The 20,463-nt window shown below is 46.6% G+C and overlaps 1 protein-coding gene across 1 annotated transcript in view; it reads left to right on the plus strand.

Annotated features, from left to right (window-relative positions):
- The window catches only part of VWC2L (von Willebrand factor C domain containing 2 like), a 47,363-nt gene that overhangs the window by 17,460 nt on the left and 9,440 nt on the right, over positions 1–20,463 (plus strand). The window lies entirely within an intron of this gene.

Raw genomic sequence — 20,463 nt, forward strand, 5'->3', positions numbered from 1 at the left:
CAGCAATACTTTCAAGAAAGGTTTTGGATGACTGGAAGTACCTCTTTGGAAAATAAATCTGTTTCCAAGAAGGTCTCTCTGGTCTTGTACTGCAGCCCATACACATATATGTCTCTGGAAAAGCACCTTTTTCCTAGTGTAGATATGAAGACAGATTAAGAAGCAAGCTGGCTTCACATAAACCTCTTCATGGCTTTCTTAACATATAAGAAATGGCTGCTTAGACTCATCTCCTCGTGTTTAGAATTCACTACCCATTTATATTTTCTCTTACATGAATCATTGCTGCTGGATAAGAGTAATGGTTGCTTTTGGATCTAAATGAAAATGTTTACAAAGAAATAACATTTTCAACACATTTTCTGCTCTTTAAGACAGAGAAAAAGCAAGCAGTTGGAAATGCAAAATATTTTTACTAAAAGAAATGGCAAAATCAAGACCAGTCTGGAAAATCATACCAAAAATGCTACTTAAAATCCTGAGGTTTATATTAAACCACGATTTTTACTCAAAAGTATTTTGAAAGGTTTTAATTTAGACTTTTATGTTTCTGATGAAAAGCAGAAAATGTTCATAGGAAATTTCATTGGTTTGTTGTTGTTGATGATCTTCAGAGGAAAGGTACGTTAACCAGTTCCATCCACCACCTTTGCATATGGCCCGCTGTGCTTGGGTGTGAGGTTTCCCATCACACTCAACAAGATTGATGTCTTGGGTTGTTGTCTGGGAGGGGTAACACTGGCCATCGCCGTGCCTGTCACCGTAGCTCTGACTCATTTACAGCCGAGTGGACGCCGCTCGTGTGTGTTTGGCCTTCTCTTCCCATTGCGTCCAGGGTACCATCCTGAATCCCCCTCACGATGCCAGTACTTGCCAGTTCCTTCCCAGCTGGTTCACATTACATGAATCCAAACTGTGAGCATCGCTCAGGCTTCCCAGGAGTGCACACTCAAAGGTGGCTTCACATGGGTCCAGGAGGTGCTGGATTTCCTCATCAACCCTTTACCACCATGACCATTTCTCCCAGTAACCAGACTCACTCACTTCAGGGGTCGGTGACTTTCTGTGTTGCCGTTCCTGGTGACTGGGAGTGGGCAGCATCTTTCTTCCAAAAACACACAGAGTGCTCAGATAGCCAGGAGGAAAGGGAAAGCAGCAGCTCCTCCAGATGGGAGGGAGGGCGGGAGGACAGAAGGGAAATCAGCCACCCCATTGAAGGGCTGTAGGGCACAGTGTAGTGGTTGTAGTTGTAGTGTAGTTGAGGCCCCCCCTCAACTAGAAGCCAGGGGGCTTCCTCCATGGTTTTGCCAAATTCTCCACTCTTCTCTTCACTCATATATAGATATAAAATACTTTGAAACCTGTTTTAGGCAGGGAAGTATTCCTTAGCATCCTCTTAAGAGCAGCCTACATGCCCTGGGGTCCTGGTCTCTGGGGCCAGGGACGCTGAAGCTTGGAGCACAGCTCTGAGCCAGTGGTAGATGAAGGGGAGAGGCAGCGTGGGCGTGTGGTTGTTCCTTGGGATCGAGGAGCACGCCTGCATAAGGGGGTACTTTGAAGGGGAGCTGAACCCCTGCTTGTGTCCCAGCCTGGCTGTAGCAGTGAGATGTGAGACCCCCCACAGCTGGCAGGGCTTTCTGCTTCTGCTGCAGCTGACCCTGACTGGCTAATAGCTGGCCAATGCTTGGCACTTCTTTTCCTTTATGTGTGGTTGTTCCTTGGGATCGAGGAGCACGCCTGCATAAGGGGGTACTTTGAAGGGGAGCTGAACCCCTGCTTGTGTCCCAGCCTGGCTGTAGCAGTGAGATGTGAGACCCCCCACAGCTGGCAGGGCTTTCTGCTTCTGCTGCAGCTGACCCTGACTGGCTAATAGCTGGCCAATGCTTGGCACTTCTTTTCCTTTATCCTTCACAAATGAAATTAAATAATTCACAAAGTGTTAGAAATTAGTAGGCGCCAAGATAGTCTGCATTGTCACAGGGAATCTGATGAGCACATTCTGTTACTGCTCTTGGACACGGCTCCCAGTGTGGTGCACACTCTTCACCTCCCTCTTAGATTTTAGTAACTTCATTTGAAAGAGTGACAGACATTGCTGTGTCTCTTCCCTCTCCGAATCCCTCTGACACATCTTAATGAATGAGGATCGCAACGCTTTAAGCTGTCCGTTCATCTTGAGACCAAGATTTTCTCTTTCGGCTCTCCACTGCAGCCAGTCAATTAAAGCTCCGTTTCACAACTGCATGAAGATAACACGAGCTGACAGACCCACTTAAATGGCTGAAAACCCCCTTTTTTAAATTTATTTTGGTTTTTTTCCTTCCATCCAGGAGCTTTTGCTTTCTACCAAAGCGATGAAGATAGTTACAGTGCCATGTCTCAGTGTGATGAAAAGATTTTAGCTTAGTCTCAGTCCCTGTGGTCAGCATTTTAGATGGACAAACAGAAGAGCTCAAGGGATACAGCTGTTGTGGGGGGGGGAATAAAGTTAATCCCCAGAACAACACTTAGTGCAAACCCTCATTTCAAAAGCTGCTCCGTAAAATTTTGGGAAGGAAAATCCTTGTTTTGGGTTAAAGCACAGCCCTGCATCATTTGCTGCACTCTGGTAGCAACGTGGCTTGCCTGCTTGTTTAGCTGTTGCTGCCATTAACAGGAGAATAATTTCGATGTATTCAGATAGATTTTTGTGCCTTTTTTAATCACGTCTCGCCAAGGGCAAAAGTGTTGTGAAGCAGTGAGGTTAATGCAAAAATCTGTGGATTCTAACATACCTGACCTGAAGATTCATAAAGAGCCAATATCAGTTTCCCTCCCTCTACCATCATTTAAGAGCACTCTGAACAAGTACCTTTGGAGATTTATTCCTTATTGCCGAAAGAAATAGAATTGTTACCGTGTGCTTTGCTAAGTGGGATGTAGCTCGTGCAAAGCTGGCTCTGCTCGGCAAGGGATACCGCATGGTACGCAGAGCGGGCAGAGGTCACTGGGAGGCTAAAATCTGGGAGTGAGGGAGGGAGAGGACGTTTTCTCCTTCATGTCCCATTGTCCGATTTGTCAGAGTGGCTTTTAAGGGCGATGGCTCCAGGTGCTGCGCAGCATTTCTGTCATGGAGATGAAAGGTCACCGGATTTCACATGTCCTGGTAGTGACAGACCGCAGAATTATGCCCCCGAGTTGTTCTTTCTAGTCATGGGGACTTCTCCAGACAAACGTGTGTCAACTGTTGTTAACTCTCTCCTCTGCGGGATCTAAAACTTGCCTATCACTGTTAAAATCAAGCTCTCGGCTGCCACCATCTGTGCTCTCCCTCCTGCCCCCAGGTTCTCCTGCAGGTCAGCAAGAACATCCATCAACTCTGCTTATGCCAAAACCTTTCCGAGTAAAATCCCCCACAAGGTCCCCGTCCTCCTGTGTCCAGGGCTGTAGATGTGCCTCTGTAGTGTTGCTCTTACCTCTCCTGGGTCTTCTCACAAACACTTCATTTCAACACCTGCTTGTCTCTCCCCGTTAATCCATCCACTGCTGGAGGTTGAGCCTCATTATTGGTGGGATGCGTGGTTTTTAAAGCCCTTCCTTGTGCATCACTGTGAGGCTGCTCTTTATGTTTCCTTCAGCCCTTTGGACATGGTCTGAGAAGGATGCAGGGATGGAGGGGATCCCCAGTGAGTCATCACTCGCATCTCTTAATCTGGTTTAATCTGTGATCCAGATTAAATGAGTTCCTCTTCTTTGATGACTCAGAACAACTCGCACCTGCAGCTATGTGCAAAGGGACAAATTAATTGTGTTTCACCTTTTCCAATGCTGTTTGTTCAGAGCCAAAGCCACCACAACATGTCCTTTCAGGAGGATGAGTAGAAGTGCTCCAGCAGGAAGTCCCCAGGTGGCCTTGGAGGTCCTTCCTCCAACGCCGTGCTGAGTTAGCGACACGCTCATCTTCGCCTGCTGCTCTAAGGGGGCTCAGCTGTGTGCCATGTATGCATCCATCCCCCCTTTGCTGCTCCGTGGAAGAAAAACCAGATGCGATTTCAGGTTGGCAGCCTGGCAGCTGCTCAGGGAAAGGCTGGAGGAGAGCGGAGGCAAAGGAAGGGCAGTGCAGGGTTCCTGGCGACCCGTGTTCTCCTGGTATTACAAAGTGCTCCTTCAGAATTGTATCCAAAAATAATCTCGACATTAGCAAAAATTTCATCATCGTGGGGGATTTTGTGGCACAGCTGTGCCAGGGAAATTAATTTAAAAATTCCAATAAACGCCACAATAGAATTGTTAACTTCTCCTTCTCTCTAAAGTGTGAAATTCTTCTCAGAGCATTTCAAAGGCGCCTTTACCCATTTACACATACATTAATGCAATTGCTAAAATAGACTTTGCCTTGGCACTTTCATTTTCTTGAGGGATGAACAGAATAAGCATTATAAATTTCTGTTTTGGGGTCTGGTTTTGCTTTTAATTTAATTTTTGTTGCCACCAATCCTCAACAAAAGAATTTGTTACCCAACAAGACAGATAAAAGCTAACATGTCCACGATGAAATACTTGCTGGCAAGTGTGCTTACTCACATTAGCGTGGGCTTCTGGAGGCATTCGTGATGAAATACTGGGCAGCAGAAAGACATTTTGTAGATAATCTGTCACTGAATCTTTAATTAAAGTTTTAAATTATCACAGTTGATACAGATTTCAAAGTAAGGAGTCTGATCCTGCCCTCCACACACAAGTAAAGGATCCCTTTGACCTTCAACAGATTTTACCCTGGTAAAATAGCATGTATTCAGGCAAAGCTCTTAGGGGTATTTATTGTAATATTCTATGAATATTAATAATTCCATACAAATGTCTTCATCTTTGAGGGCATGAGCACAAAAGCGAGTAAATAATAATTTATTGCCATGTGTATAAAGCCACATTTTACCTAAGCTTCTCTGTTAATTTACTGAGAATATAAACTTGCTGCTCATTATTTCTCTGTTGGAGTTAATTTGAAATAAGCATTCTGCTCCCCAGCCCATTCCCTCTGTAACAGCGTGTTTTGCCCAGAAGACCCCCGGGGATTTTCCCAGCCCATGGAAGCCCAGGGCTGCCTTTCCTTTAGCAAACAAATCCACTTTACATGTGTCCCTGGGGGAGCTTTGCATGCCACTGTGTAGAACAACACCCGGGGGGTGACCTTCGAGGCTGCCTTTTCCTAGCAAGTGGTACATAGAAATGCCTTTTTTCCAAGTGGGAGATTTTTTTGAGGTCCCCAAGAGCCAAAGGGGTGTCCCTTTGGAAAAACTCCACTGTGGGCAAGGGGAGAGTTGGTGCTGGAATGTGGGCAGGCAGCCCCCAGGCCAGGCTGTTCCTGTCCCACCCAGCCACACGCCAAGTGAGAGTGGGTTCAGAAACTTCATTGACATTCATAAATTAATCAGGGTTAATACTGATTACCACTTGGGTGGGTAGACCTCCCAGGAAGACCTAGATGCCAGAGAAAGAGGCGTTGGCGATGTAGTCAATGAACAGGGCTCTTCCTTCTGAGTCAGGGAGACAACCAAATCAGTGCCCAGGTATTGTCGTAGGAGGACAATGCAATGTGTTTATTTTAAAAAACCCTTTGGGATTTTGAGGGATAAAAGGCTCCATATAAATGTAAATTATTTATTGTATTTTGGGTGAAGGTAGTGGATTAACAATGCAAGTTGTTAACCAGTATTGACAAAAAGAACTTTCCCACGTGGAGTCTATTGTTCCACATTATCAGCTATCTTGAAAAGTGCCGAGATTTTAATATTGAATAATCCAGTGCCTGGATATTGTTACCTGTGCTTTATTGCATAAATATAGCCTGTTATATATTGTGTAATATAGCCTGTTATTTATCTGCAAGATGTGGATCACTGAATCTCCAGTTTTGGAAAGCATCTGCTTCTAACGTGATCAGTGACAAAAAAAAAAAAAAAAAAAATCAATGAAGTGTGGAAAAAAATTATTAAAGTTTGAGGAAAACAAGGAAGGTTTTGGGGAGAGGATGTTTTGTCTGCCATTTGAATATATACAGCTGTTGCAGGATAAAGATGACACAGAAAATGTGGCAAGAGGATGAGAGAAGACTTCATATTCATTTACTTTGTGGAAAACAGTGGTTTGGAGCCATGGGGAAATTCCTTTAGAAAAAAACAACTAAATAAAATTCCTCTTCTAATTTATTTCAGGAATTCCTGAAATGGCCAGATTTTAAGGTTGCAGTTAAAACCCCTTCAGTCAAAGTCTATGCAATATGCTGATTGATTGTGCAGATGCAAGTTGAATGCAACCAGCCAAGAAGAAGATGTATCCCCCACGCTGGACTTTGCTGGACTCCACTATCCTCTTCATAGAGGATGACTTCATGGAGACTGAAGCCAGTAGCGGTAGCGTAGTCACATCAGCCTTCGCTCTTGGTGGATGAAGTGTTCTCGGCAGCCAGACAGCTTTTTGGGGACTCAGTTGACCCCACCACCGCCACCCCATTCAGATGTCAGGCTGAGGGGGTCACAGGAAGGACCTGCTCCTCTTCGGGCAGCACTTGCCCAGTATGTGGGGGCTGGTGGTTGTTCCACAGCCAACTCCTTAGCGCTGCTGTGCTGATGCAGAGATGCCAGCCCAACTCAACAGTCGTCTTCCATTTCTGCAGAACCTGTGGAAACCACCTTAACATTGTGATGACGGAGCCCAGTGCACCAGGTGGCCAGCTATGAACATCAATGGTTTTGGAAGGTTGAACGCAAAAGAAAATTCTGGAGACTACAAAGGATGCAGTTTTGATTGTTTGTTGGCTGATGTTCTTTGTGTTTACCGGCAGGAATGTAAACTGTGGTGCCCTATTAGCTCAGTTAAAGGAGTGATTTGATTACCAACAGAGGAGAAGAGGATTGATTTAAAAGTTGGTAGAAGATGAAAACTGAAAACAAGGCAGTATATTTGGGACAGGCAGTCACTGACCTGACAAAATACTTGAGTGCTTGCTTTTGCGTTACTGTTCCTTGCAAAAAGAAGTCGTTTCACTGAAATTGATTTTCCGTGGAGCTCCTTCACCACCATCAGTTTGGGCCACATGGTTAAAGGCACGTAGATCCTGAACTTGCCGATGAGCATTAGGTACGTAAGCATCTGTCAAGAGCTCGCCCCTCCATTACTTTTGGAAATCTCACGCAGTTGGATTATCGAGATGCTTAAATGCCCTGCTGACTGCAGACTATGGCCTGCTCCCTGTGGACACAGCTGTTGGAAGAGTCATCTCATAACGGTGAAAAGCTTTGGAAAGGTATATAGAGGGTAAACCTTCCAAAATTAGTTACCCTGGTGCTGGATGGCATCAAGGAGGGCTGAGCTGAATCTGCCACTTCCTCAAGTTTAGAAGAAGGAGAGACTAAAAGAGGCAAGGGAGAGGAAAAGCCTTTGGAGAACAAAAGAGACATGAACCAAACAGCACTTAATGTTAATGTGATTAACTCTATCACACAAAGCAGTAGCTGCCGGACTGTGCGGCGACAGAGTGACAGGGACACTGCTGGGAAAAGCTCGATTCAAAGAGTGCTGCGGTAGGGAGCCAGCGGGACAGCAGCCCCTTTCGACCCGACGGGTCTGTCTGCATGCTTACAGGTCAGCTCAGGCTTCCTGAGAATTTGTGCATCCTCTGCCCAGGAAGCAAGAAGAAGAACATTCCCATATTAAACAAGGCAGGAGAAGACTCTGCCAGCGTAAGACCAGGCAGGAGCTGAAAGCCACTATCCTGAGTTTGTACCCCAGGTCCTAACCGTGTTTCCATGCTGCCACCTCGGCAGAGTTCAAACTGAATGTCTACAGGCACCCTAAAGAGAAGGGTTGGGGAGGACCATGAGACCATTTGTTGGATGGGACTTGCTCCTAAGTTCTCATTAAGTGGACACAGCTCACAGAGATGTGGGAAACACCTGGTTACATGGTCTGCATTGCTCTTCAAACTCAGAAATATGAAGCAGCATCTGCTCATTGGTGATTTCTTCCCCTTGGGAAAATGTTCCTGAGATGTGTGTGCACAAGCCTATGGCAGTGGTAGTTCGAGATCATCATGACAGAGTATTGTAGAGGAGGGGGTGGGTTTGGGGTTTTGGGGGGAAGAAGTTCCTAGATTCACGTTGGGAATCCAGGTTCCTTTTGCAGAACACAAGCAGCCGGGACAGTACTGAAATGAAGGCAGGTGTGGTGTTGCTGTTCCCTACCTGATCAGATTCTTGGTGTAACTTAAAAGCGACATCATTATCCCATTAGATTGCTGTCAACCATTTTGCTGGAAGAGAAGCCTAAAGCCAAATCTCAGGTCTGTGTTACACTTGGTGTAACCCCAGCAGTGTTGTTTTACTCTGATTTACTCCTGCTGAGGATCTGACCTGCAAGAGCGAATAGTCCCTGGGTGAGTCACAGGCAGATTGCAGGAGGCTGGGGTGTTTTGCATGGTCAGGCTTTCTAAAAGGATTAGAGATGGGTTTGCTTTTGCTGCTCCAGAAGGTTGGGATTATTAAGCGTATCTGTATGAGAAGAGTGGCAGACACTGTCTTCATGTATTTCTAATTTAATGAATGTTTAATGCTTCTTTTATTGGAGCTTACATATATGTAGAGTAGAGGACTTTAACAAGGGGTTGACTTATGTCAAGTAATTGATGTTTGAGCTGCTCCTTTTACATGAAATGCAGACTTTACAGAGCAAAGAGACTGTAATGAAAATATGAATTAAAGATTAGAGCTAAGCAAGTCTGAGAAAACTTAGAATTAAAAAAGGCACTTAGAAGTTCTCTCCTCCCACTTCCTTTCCTTCCCTCCACCTTTTCTACATCTCCATCTTCTCTGCTTCTTTGGTAGGGTCCTGCATTTCAGCCACAGCCTCCTGTCTCTTCTACACCTACGCACCTCTGCGAAGGAAATCAGTGCAGTAATCTCATTCTGGGTATTACTGTGTGTTTGCACATCCTCCCAGCCTGTTACGCTTGCCAGCTCACCAATCAGTTCGGCTGGAGAGACTAAAAAGTATTTTCAGGGTGTGTTTTTCTTCATCTCTATCCCTGATTTGCTGATGGAGCGCATCTCCTGGGCAGCATGAAAATAAGTACAGGTTTTGTGGGACTGTTTGCTAGGGGGACCCACTTTTTGTTCCAGCACATCCAGGGGAGGGTGGAAGAGTGTTATTTATACGTGGTGGCGATACTGCTGTGTGACATTGGTTGAGCTGTGCTGCCTGGAGAAGGTTCCTGTAGGACAGGCTTGAGGCTGGTACAGTCCCAAGCCTCAGATATTGCCGGTCCTTGTTGTCCAGAGATGCTTTTCTGCTCATAAACATCAGCATGCATTTCCTTCCACCCTCTTGGCCCACCCCTCTCCCATCTCAATTAGCTGTCTCCATGCTCTGACTTTCCACGGGTGCTCTCAGCTCCCAGTGCAGATCTGCGAGCTCAGCGCCAGGGCTTTGCTCCTGCAGCATGAGGCTTTTCTCGCCTCAGTCCCTGCAGCACAGGCTGCCAAGAGCTTGGCTGGATGGGGGTAGTTTCTTGGTTTCTGTGTTGGTGTTTGGAAAACCCTTCTGCGATGTTGATCTGATTTCATACCTAAGACTGAAGAGCTTAGGCTTGGTCATCAGCAAATAAAAGCCCAGTGGAAAAGAGGACAGGACGTTGCTTTCTTTGCTTTGGCTGGTTGGGTTGGTGTGGGTCAGTTCCTTCTGATGGGGATGTCAACTGCAAGATAGATTTTATCTCCTAGGTACGTGGAAAGGCAATCAAAGGTCCCCTGAGGTGCGCCCAAGTTCCTACATCCTCGTCACACATTGTCTGCACCATGTGAGCAATATTCTGTTTCTTGTGTATAGAGGGTCCCCAGTTTATTCTTCTCAGGTAAACTCTAGGATGTACTTGTACCCGTTTCTGAAATGGTAGTTGCCACAAGGAATTTAGTAGATAGTTTCAAGAAAAAAAGCTTCACTATGGACCAGTCCCACAGCTGATGTGCCAAAAAATAAAAGTACTGAAGTCGTGCACAGGAATCTGTTGAGGGAAATGGGTCTGTGTGAAGATGAGCACACAAAGTTCTCCCCAGCCTTTCAAAGCTCAGACTTTTTTTCATTGTAGCCAGTTGAGTGTATTTGAAGAGGATGGGAATATGTTGGTCAGAAAATGCTGACTCACTGAAATGTCCTCGGGGAAAAAGGCCAGTTATAGCAAACTTGCTGTTCGTACGTTAAAAAAGATTGGAAAAAAACCCCTTGAAATGATTGAAAGCCCCATTTTAATGCTTTCAAAATGAACTGACTCACATCTGGGAGAGTGGAGGGAGTGACATGGTTTTGGATGGTGATCTTTATTTTATAATTTGGAACATTTCATGTAGGGAAGACAGAAATGAAGGGGCTTTTTGCCCAATGAATTATTCCGGACAACCTGCTTTGATTTTTATCAAAACCAAAAAGTACTTGCGACTTTGACTTTCCCTCCCCACTTGAGTGGCAGAGGAAAAGCAGAAGTAGCTCTGACTGTGACGGGAAACGTCCTTCCCGCTCGGCGCTCACCCTTGCCTGGGTAAGTAGTCAGGTCCAGGATGGGATTAAAATTCTCCTCTGGGGTGAGATGCCTTTGGGGCTACCTCCTTCCATGCCTGGCTGGAGAGGGCTGCTGGCACCCAGTGCTTCTCCAGAAACTCTCTGCACCTTGCAGGATCAGGCCCTCAGGCTTCGCTATTTGTAAAATAGCACCTTGAATTGCACTTTCTCATCTGCTTGAAATGCGTGGGCAGTGTCAGGGGCGCGGGTGGAAGAGCCCTCCGTTGATATTGCCTGTGTACTCCTGAGTCTCATAGCTCAGGTCATTGCATTTGCCTGGTTTCTGTCTTGTGACCCAAAATACCAGCGTGCTTTCCTGCCGCCCCCTCCCAGCTCTCACCACATCCAGAAAGGACTAGAAAAGCTGAGGAACCAGTTATCCCCCCGTCAGCTCCTCGGGCTGCATCTGAGCAGAGGCTGAGGAGCACCCTGCAGCCGACACGCAGCGTTTCGGTGCCGAGCCAGCTCAGTTTGCAAGTCAAAGGCTCTGATTTCATGAGGGCTGAGCTAACAGTGGATATTCCTTCTAGAAAAGCCTCTTTCTCTGATCTCTGACTCATTGCAGCCACCACTGACGTCCAAGGGACTCCTTCTGCATGAGGATTGTTCGTCTGAACCGGGTCCCCAGCAGCATCCAATGCGTCATCCCTTATCTCCCAGCAAGCAGAGGCCGGCAGTCGCACAGCCGGCGTGGGCACCGGCCCTTCCCAACAGTACGGCAGTCGCAGACCTGCCTGCCAGGTTACGGCTCAGGGCAGTGGCTGCCAGCTCTTAATGAATGAATTTCGCTTGCTTTTGTTCGATTCACTTTTGTTGATGCACGTGAGGCTCTGGTGCCCTCACTGTGCTACAAGGAAAGCAGCGAGAGAGAGAGTTTTTTTTTGTTACTTTTCAAGCTGTGCCAAACAAAAAAGAACTGTGTAGCAGGAAATGTCAAACAGCAATTATTAAGAACTTGGAAAACTGTGATTAAAAATGGAAACCTGTCCACAATAGTAACAAATAGATATATTTGATATGTTTTGCACAGAAACTGGGGTTTTTCTTGGCTACATCCATGCCCCTTTTGAGAGCAAATAGACTGGTTCAGTTCCTAAGCCTGCTGTAAACTGGCCTGACTGCCTCGCTGCAAGGGAGACAGCTGTGCCTTTTCAGCAGGCTGCACCCCTCTCTCGTTTGTCCTAACAGCTCGACAATGAAGTTGTTACAAGCAAAAAATAGGGGGCTGGTTCCCGCACCCCTGTAAGCTGAACTTGCACCCTCCAAGTTGGGGGATGCTGCTACCAGCCCCTTCTTCCCGGGGTGCATTTGTCTGTGCAGGGAGCGCGCTTGTCTGGGCCAGGAGGGCCAGCACACCCCACTGTGTTGCTGCCTTTGCCTCCTTTGCTTTGCTGCCATTTTTTGCCAAAAAGATGTTGCCAAAATCTGATTGAGGGACTGAGAAAGACAGAGGGGCTGTGCTTGGTTCAGCTCTCCCAGTGCTCAGTGTGAACCTCCCAGAGCCCCTTCTTGAACAGTTTCACCCATACTTGAGGTTTCCCAGGTGGGTCAGCCCGTGAAATAAAGGTGATTACTTTTCTTTATAGATTTAGCCTCACTTACATTTATGGCTCTAAAGGCTCAAGGAGTGGTGATGGAAGGGGAATGATCTCGAAGGAAGGGGTTATAAGCCCCCAGTGGCAAAGCCAAGACTTTTCTTGCTCCTGTGTTGCCTGCAGTAGTGGCTTTTGCAGTTTGCATTGCCCCTTCTCCCTTGCTCATTTTCTGTCTCAGCACGCTGCCTGTGCTCTCCCTCCTTGGTTCATGTGGGATCAAACAAAAAGCTCCTCTCCTACCCATGGGTTAAAGTGCTGCAGCTATCCTGTGGCCAGAGACAAGATTAGAAGAGTCTGGCTAATTGGGAGCAGTGGCAGTGACCGTGCTTGGCACGTTCCAGTGAGATGCTGGTTGGCACCATCAGACTGGCCGGGACAGCCAGCACCCAGCAGACAGGCTGGGCTCTCCAGCCCCGGGGATGCACCAAGGTTTCAAAGTAATGTGTGAAAGCTTTTCCCTGTTGGACTAAGGTTTACCAGATGTGAAGGTGATGCTCGAGGTGCATCAAGGAAATGGTTGTGTTTTGTCCTCCCCATGGGGCTTTCTAGGTATGGCTGCTCCAATATAAAAAGTTGGCGCAGGGGAGTCTGCAGTAAAGCAGATATTGCATGTGCTGGTTGAGTATAGACTCCGAGGTGGGGCCAGTGCTTCTCCATCACTGTCCACATTAATAAGCAGGTCACTGGCATGGGGGCCAGCAGAGGGGCTGCATAGCATTGGCTTTCTGTTTTCCACTAATCTGCTAGGGAAAAAAATAATCAAAGTCCTCCACATAAGCTCATTACATCTAAAACTTTCCCATCGGGTAAGGCCGAAGCGGCAGCAAGTCTGGCGGTGCTTGCAGGCGTGGCACCTTTTCGTGTCCTTCTAATGAGGAGTTATTGCTGTCTGTGTCACCCCGTCTTTCAGCGTGACCCCCGCTGCCGTCACCTCCGGAGGTGGTCTCGTAGTGCGGGGTTATCAGTGAGTCTCTGTCCGTAGGAGGGAGCCTTTCTAACAGCGTCGGTGGGTAATCCTGATCGGTGGCTGGAGGCACCATGTCCCTGGGTGTCCTGGCTTCACTAGGGTAGAGTTAATTTTCTTCTTAGTAGCTAGAAAGCGCTGTGTTTTGGTTTCAGTGAGGATTGTTATGAGGAGAATGTTGATAACGTACAAGGACATCATGTTTGGCTAGTTAGGACTGGGAGGGGGGGGAGTGTAGTAATTAATCAAATCCCAGAATGGGCATTTGGATATGCCAATGGGTTATTCTATATCATATCACGTCACATTCAGTATATTTAGGGTTGACTGGAAAGCTGGGGGATTCTCTTGGGAATCGCTTGGGCTCACTCTTCTGGGATTGTGGTTTGGTTTCAGGGTTCCTTTTTGCTCCTCTGAAATTGCTGTTGGCAGGTGGAATGCGATTGTACTGTGCATCGCTCATTTTTACACATATATTGTCATTATCATTATTATTTTATTTTACTCCACTTGTTAAACTGTTCTTATCTCAACCTACAAGTCTCCTTACCTTTACCCCTCCAGTTCCCTCCCCTATTCCCTGGGTGGGGGGAAGGAGGGTGTGCGAGTGGCTGTGTGGTGTTTGGCTGCCAGCCAAGCTGAACTGTGACACCAGGCAGCACTGGTAACATGTCCGACAGGCTGGAGTGTCTCGTTGTGCAGTTTACCCCGCGGTCGCTGAATTTTGGCATTTCTCAGCTGAAAATGGCTGCCTTCACTGAGGATTTTGGCCGAGCACCCCAGGAGGGGATCTCCAGGGCAGAGCAACACCCACTCCACACTTGGACATCAGCAGCCACAAAGTCACGGGTGATGCTTTGACTCCTTAACACGGACAGGCAGCCTGTGCGTGACGGGTGTCATTTTTCCCTCTTTTTGGTGCTCCTGATCAGTCAGTGCCAGTGTGAAGCCCATTTTTGTGTCACCCTGATGTCACCCTGCCCTTAAGGTTTCACAGGACCCATCCTAATTTACTCCCTAAATTTTCCAGCTGAGAAATACCTTCAATAAAGACGACAGAGTTTATTCAGCGTGTTTGGCAATCGCTGCATGGCCCAGGGAAGAAGGATGCAAAATAAGAGTCTGGGGGATATAAACAGGCACTGTTTGCTCTCGAAAGCACCCCCTGGAGGTTTAGCGAGCCCTGGCCTGTGCTCTCTGTAGGTATTTAGTCTCGCTGGCTGATGGCTCGCTTGCGATACGGTGCTCAACAGCCCGTTCCGCAGCATATTGTGCTCAGCACATCGATAACCTGCCGCTCGTTAGGGAGTTGGATCGGGCTGCCCAGCGGCAAAAGTCAGCTCCCCGCCAGCCAAGCAGGACTGGCCGCTAGCAACGAACAGCCCCCGGCCTCGTTTCATCACTCACCACTGTAATTGGTGGCTTTTAATTAAGGCAGAAGGTAATAGGTTGTGGAGGGTGCAGGGATGCGGGGAGGACTTGGCTGTGGTATAAATAAGATGCCGAGGGGAGGAGGAAGGGAAGGCGTATGCAGCGAGGCTGCCTGGTGTGACAGCACAAATTGGCTTTGTTTAGACATTACTACCCCTCCTTTCCCCTCGCTTTTTTCCAGTGAGTGCAAAAAGAGCCAAAACCAAACCTCCTTGGGTCCTGCTGCAGGATCTCAGCTGTGGTAAGGAGGGGAATCTGTCTTGAAAGCGCTGGGGCGATGCCATCTTCAAAACAAACACTTCCCTGGCTTGCTTCTGAGATGAAAACCCTTTCTGAGGCAGCGACACTGGTTGTTAGAGCCCTCTGGATGCTGCTTTCTCACTGCCATCGCTGCGGAGGAATAAAGAGGAGAAAAAGGAAAAAGTAAGCAAGGGGAAGGAATGCGAAGCTAAACTAAAAGCATAACTCCTGGCGTTGGAGGGTTTTCATCTCCCAAGGTCAGCTCTGAGTTCATTTGCAGAGCGCTTTGCTCTTTTTCACAGCTTTGGCTATTGCCACCATACGTACAAAGGACCATCTGGAAATCCGTTCCCAACTTCTAACAGGTGTTACCAGCGAGTTGCCCTGAGCCCCAGGTTGATTGCGGGCTGCAGCAGCTCCCTGTTGAGCTCGCTTGGGCTTCCGCTCCTGTCCCTGACAAGGCAGGGACTGTGCACAGCCCCGTGCGGGGACGTCAGCCAGGCAGGGTGCCCTTGAACTTCCCCAGGAGGTTCTACCCTCCTTTGGTTGTGGGGTTTGGGGCTGGGCTGGATTTTGGGGTCTTTTTTTCCCCCATCTTTTTTTTTATTGCATGTAGTTGTTGAGCTCAGCTTTTGTTACATGTGTTCAAGAGTACAAGAGCGTGTTTCATTTTCCAGATTAGAAAATGCTCAGAGGTATAATCAGGTCCTTCCACAGTATTTAATTATCCATAATTAAAAGCATCTATACAAAGCACTGGATTTTTCAAAGACTATTCTAGTGTTACATTGCTAATGAATTAGGTAATTAATTGGCATAGAAAAAATACAATAGGAAACATCAATCTTTTAAAGTAAAGCATTTTTTAGACATTTTATAAAAATCATTAACTTGTATCAGGTCAGTAACTGTTCTAATGTCTAAATCCCCCTTCTGGCTTCAGAAAAAATTCTAAAGGACAAAATGAATGCAGGAAAAACAAGGCAGGGAATATTTGCTTATTGCAAGGCAAGGGACACTTTTCGAGTGTGGAAACACTCAGAAATGGGGAATTTCATTGGGAAGTTGTTGTCCCTCACTTTGCCTCTCTGTCCCGCAGTTCCTTCCCCCCGCCAATGAGGTCTGAACCAATTCCATCACATTTGAGAATGCAGTTCCCAGCCTCAAACCTGTCATGTTCCTGCAAGTTTTGTTAAAAATGGTTGCCTGCTGGGTTTAGTTTCAGTAACCCGTGTTCTCTCAAGCAAAGCTGTGCCTCTGTGCCTCAGTTTCCCCTGTGCATTTCCTTGCCCCACGGGGATGCTGTGATGATAACAGGCTCTCAGTTGTGAGCCATTCAGATACTGTGGTGCCACCGAGATCAGAAAGTGAATAATAATTGTATCCATTAATTAAGTAATAAAAAACAAACCAGCAGAATGAGGGGTAATGAAGCATTCTTGAAATTTAGCGGGGGGGGGGGGGGGGATGCAGAACCACATATATCCACCATAAATGTTCCCTGACCTTTTGTCATGCCTAGCTGCTGCCTTACAGTGCAAAATAACTATCGTGTCCTGGCACATCAGCGTAACGTCCCCTGGCATCTGCTGGAGCGTAAAAGCCCACGGAGATGGTGGTAATGCATTTTGTAGTGGCACCCAGCATTGTTAGCAAAGGAAAGGATGATCCTTTTCCATTTGATGGTTTTGTTAAATGCAACTATTCACATGCAAAACCAGCACCACTCATTTGATTTTTATTAGCAACCTGACTCTTTGCACAGCAGCATCAGAAAGCATTGTGGAAATGCCATGGATACCATTAAATTCAGGTGGCATAATGGGCCCTCGGAAAAGCAAAACCTGGGGACAAGACAGGATTAAAGCTGCTTCTGCAGCTGTTGGAGAGATCGTGGCAGGTCCCAGCAGAAGGGTTTAGGAGCCTGTTTATTCCAGAAGCACCAACCTGTGCATGTCTCATCTGTCCATCAGACCCAGGTGTGCCCATCCTTGCAGTGGTTTGCTTTCCAGGTGTGTGTCCTCAAGGTCTGTCCATCCTGCCCTGTCCTTTCCTCCACCTCCTCTTTCCTCGGCAGCTGCAGCTTTTGCCACAGCAGCACTGTGTCTTGCCTCTCTAACACCAAGCTTATCAGCTGCTTGAGGTGGGGTCAAAGGGGAGATGTGTTCTCAAGTTTCCTTTTCCATGTCCCAGGCAGGTAATTAAATTTCTCAAACAAATTAAGAAATTCTGTTTCTGCCATTGTGTTCTGACCCTTTCTTGGGATGATCAGTCACTTGTATGAATTTGCACAGAAGTGGCAGCTCTGCCACTGCAGCCTGACCTGAATTTATATGGATGAAAAAAAGGCAAATCCAAAGGCTGATGCCGCTTTGCTCTGTTCAGCACCCTCCAGAAGAGTCCGTCCTGTGGAAGGGGAACCTTTGGTGGCTGACTTAGACTTTTAGCTTTTATACACGTAGATGTTCATTAAACTCATCTTTCATTTGGGTTTTGCCCACCTGTGGCCAGTGATTTCTGTGCCTGTTGTTGTGGAGGCCAGGAGGCTGGGAATGGTGGTGAAGATTGTGGAGGCCAGGAGGATGGGAATGGTGGTGAAGACTGTGGAGGCCAGGAGGATGGGGATGGTGGTGAAGACTGTGGAGGCCAGGAGGATGGGAATGGTGGTGAAGACTGTGGAGGCCAGGAGGATGGGGATGGTGGTGAAGACTGTGAAGGCCAGGAGGATGGGAATGGTGGTGAAGACTGTGGAGGCCAGGAGGATGGGGATGGTGGTGAAGACTGTGGAGGCCAGGAGGATGGGGATGGTGGTGAAGATGGCAGGAAATGGTCTTGCTGTGTCACACAAAGTGTGAAAATTGGATTCTGCTCAAAACCAGCAGCCGAAAACCCAACAACTCAGACACAAGCCAGGAGTAGATAGAAATGGTTTCAGCAGCAGCTCTCTTCTGTACAGGAAAAGTTTTTGTTTGGCTTTGAAGTTCCATTTCTAACACAATCTGATGTTCAAAACCTTTGTCAGAAAAAGTTGTTACCAGGTGGAAAAAAAAAAAAAAAGGGGTCCATATCAGTGCTGTCAACATGTCCCGTTTCATCTCACACCAGCAGAAAGGCATAAAGGCATTCTTCTACCAATTGCCACATTCCCACAGTCATCTTGATTGCAGTGAAGCTCTGTTTTTCAGATGGGAGATGAAAACCTGGCCTGAGCGTGGAGTTTCTCGCAGCTAAAGAAACCTTTTTGCCCCTTGGGCAGGGTTTTGCACAGAGGTTTACTCATACCAACGGGCAGCCTTTGCCACGACTCCTCTGCGTGGTGGTGCGACTGTCACCGTGCATTAACCGCTGCGGTTCCATTAGCCAGCGGTGGGCTGGGCTTTCAGTAGATTGCACATCTCAATGCACAACTCAGATGATGTGTAGTACTCCTGGTTCTTCTTCCCCAACCCCTCCTCCTTTTTTCATTTTTTTTTCCTCCTGTTTCATACGAAATTAGCACAGTCACCGTTTCTACTTCATTTATGACTAATATGAAAAAAAACCCACCCCATAAAACATCATGCACAGCTGTAGTGACCAAGTTAGATTAAATTCTGGCTTTATATTGAGTTGACGTGCAGCCAGCTCTCTTCCATACATCATCTGTGACTGCAGTTAAGGATGAAATACTGTTTTAATTCTTAGACCAAATGTGGAGTTTTTTTCTGAAGAAAAAAGACATAAAAATGTTAAAATGGGCCATAAAAATCATTAAATTTTCACACTGAGTGCAACCAAGAGGTGAATAAGTTGGCTAAAAGCTCGAAAGACCCAGAGAAGAAGTCCCAGTTGTTATTCTTTTGCTGTTAACCTTCGCCTTTGAATGGAGATACCCAGGCAGAGAGCAAAGACCTGGTACTTTGGCAACCGAGGGCTGTTTTGCCACTTGCTTCCCTAGAACAGGGTTTCTCCTCACGTCTGCATGGACTAGAGCTGCTCGCTGCTGGTGTCCGAGGACAGTGCCCTGGGAGGTGCCCCAGCACTGTTGCGGTGGGGCAGGATGAACATCCAGCTGAGTTTGTCCCCCCTCTGCATCCCAGTTCCTTTCTTGGGTGACCTGGGAAATACCAGCTGGAAGGGCATGGTCAGCCGGACCCAGCCTGCCCCACGGCATGCGTTGTCCTGTGGCTGCCCTCGGGAGTAAGCTGGTGAGGAGAAGGCAGCAGACACACAATGGCACATTTTATATAGAGAGATAAATATAGATATAGATATAGATGTAGATGTAGATGTAGATGTAGATGTAGATGTAGATGTAGATGTAGATATAGATACATTCTCTGGATATATATTTATTCACTTAAAGGTTTAGTCTCTGGAAGGTGCAACTTTTCCTCCCTTGGGCTATTGGTTTTCCCGGTAACATTGTTAGCTGATGCAGTATTTTAATGGTAGTTTTATTAATTGATTTCTTTTAAATTAACCTATTTGATACCAGCTCAAAAAAAAAAAAAAAAAGGTAAAAAAGTCACCTTATTTGCCATGTTTGAACCATTAAAAGAATTAATGTACCTTCAGCGCTGTTGGAGTTCATTTTGGGAAATATCTATTTAGACAACTTTAAAAGCCTATTAGTTACCTGAAAGGTTATAATGACCTAGGAGTAGCTTTCATTGCCTGCAATTAAAATCTACCTATATTTTTTTAAAAAAATCTATGGTATTCTCCCAAAGCTTCATACTATCTGCAAAGAGGTTTTTTGTAAGAGCTAATCCTTTTTGTTTGGTCAAGTAAGTGTTGAAACATGCATTTCTCACTTAATAGATGGTTATTGCTGTCTTTGAGGTGTTGCTGTTTTCCTTCTTCAACCTTGAACATACACAGGAAAAATCTGATTCAAAAAAAAGCTGTTTTATATGCACAGGATCTGCCTGTGCCACGCTGAGCGCCTCGCCTATGCGTTTTTTTTTACCATAAGCTAAACTTTTCAGTGCTGATTAAGGGATTTGCACACATAGATCCTTTTAAAGTGAAGAGGAGTTTGGTGTGCAAATCCCATAGGTGACTTTGAAAATGCCAACCTGTGTTTTATATTAAAAGAGGGAGGGAAAACTATATTTAAAGCTGGGTCTGTAGCCCTGCAGTTTGCTCTTCTACTGTCTGAGAGCTGATCTCGAGACACGCCATGCGTTGGCTCCTCCGTGACTTTGGTGACAGTGGTGTGACTTCAATGCTGCCCTCAATTTGGGTGTATTATTCAATCAGCAGAGTGGATAAATGGTTATTAATTTGATATTAGCTATTAATTTGCACTGCAGCAACAGTCCATAACCCACCGCTGGGTTAGAAACCCAGTAAAATGGGGAAATTGGGGGCGGTGGTTTTGCAAGGAGTTTGCCTGGGGATGGGCAGGTTGGAGGTGACCATCAGCCTTGGGCTTGGTCGTGCTCATCCCACACATGAGGCAGATGAAGGGAGAGTGGAGCCACAATTTTTGGCCGGTGGTTTTTAACTGTCGCAGAGCCGCTGTCTTTATTTAACTGGCTGAGTGGTAATCTCGGGTCTGTCCACACAACTCAGATCTGTATCGGTGCTGGGAGACGTCACCGCTCCTAAACAGACTGCTTTTAAATTGCACCCATAGATCTTCCTTGCACCAAAACATTC

The sequence above is a fragment of the Antrostomus carolinensis genome, unplaced genomic scaffold (genome assembly GCF_000700745.2).
Source record: "Antrostomus carolinensis isolate BGI_N321 unplaced genomic scaffold, ASM70074v2 scaffold20230, whole genome shotgun sequence".
Lineage (NCBI taxonomy): Eukaryota > Metazoa > Chordata > Aves > Caprimulgiformes > Caprimulgidae > Antrostomus > Antrostomus carolinensis.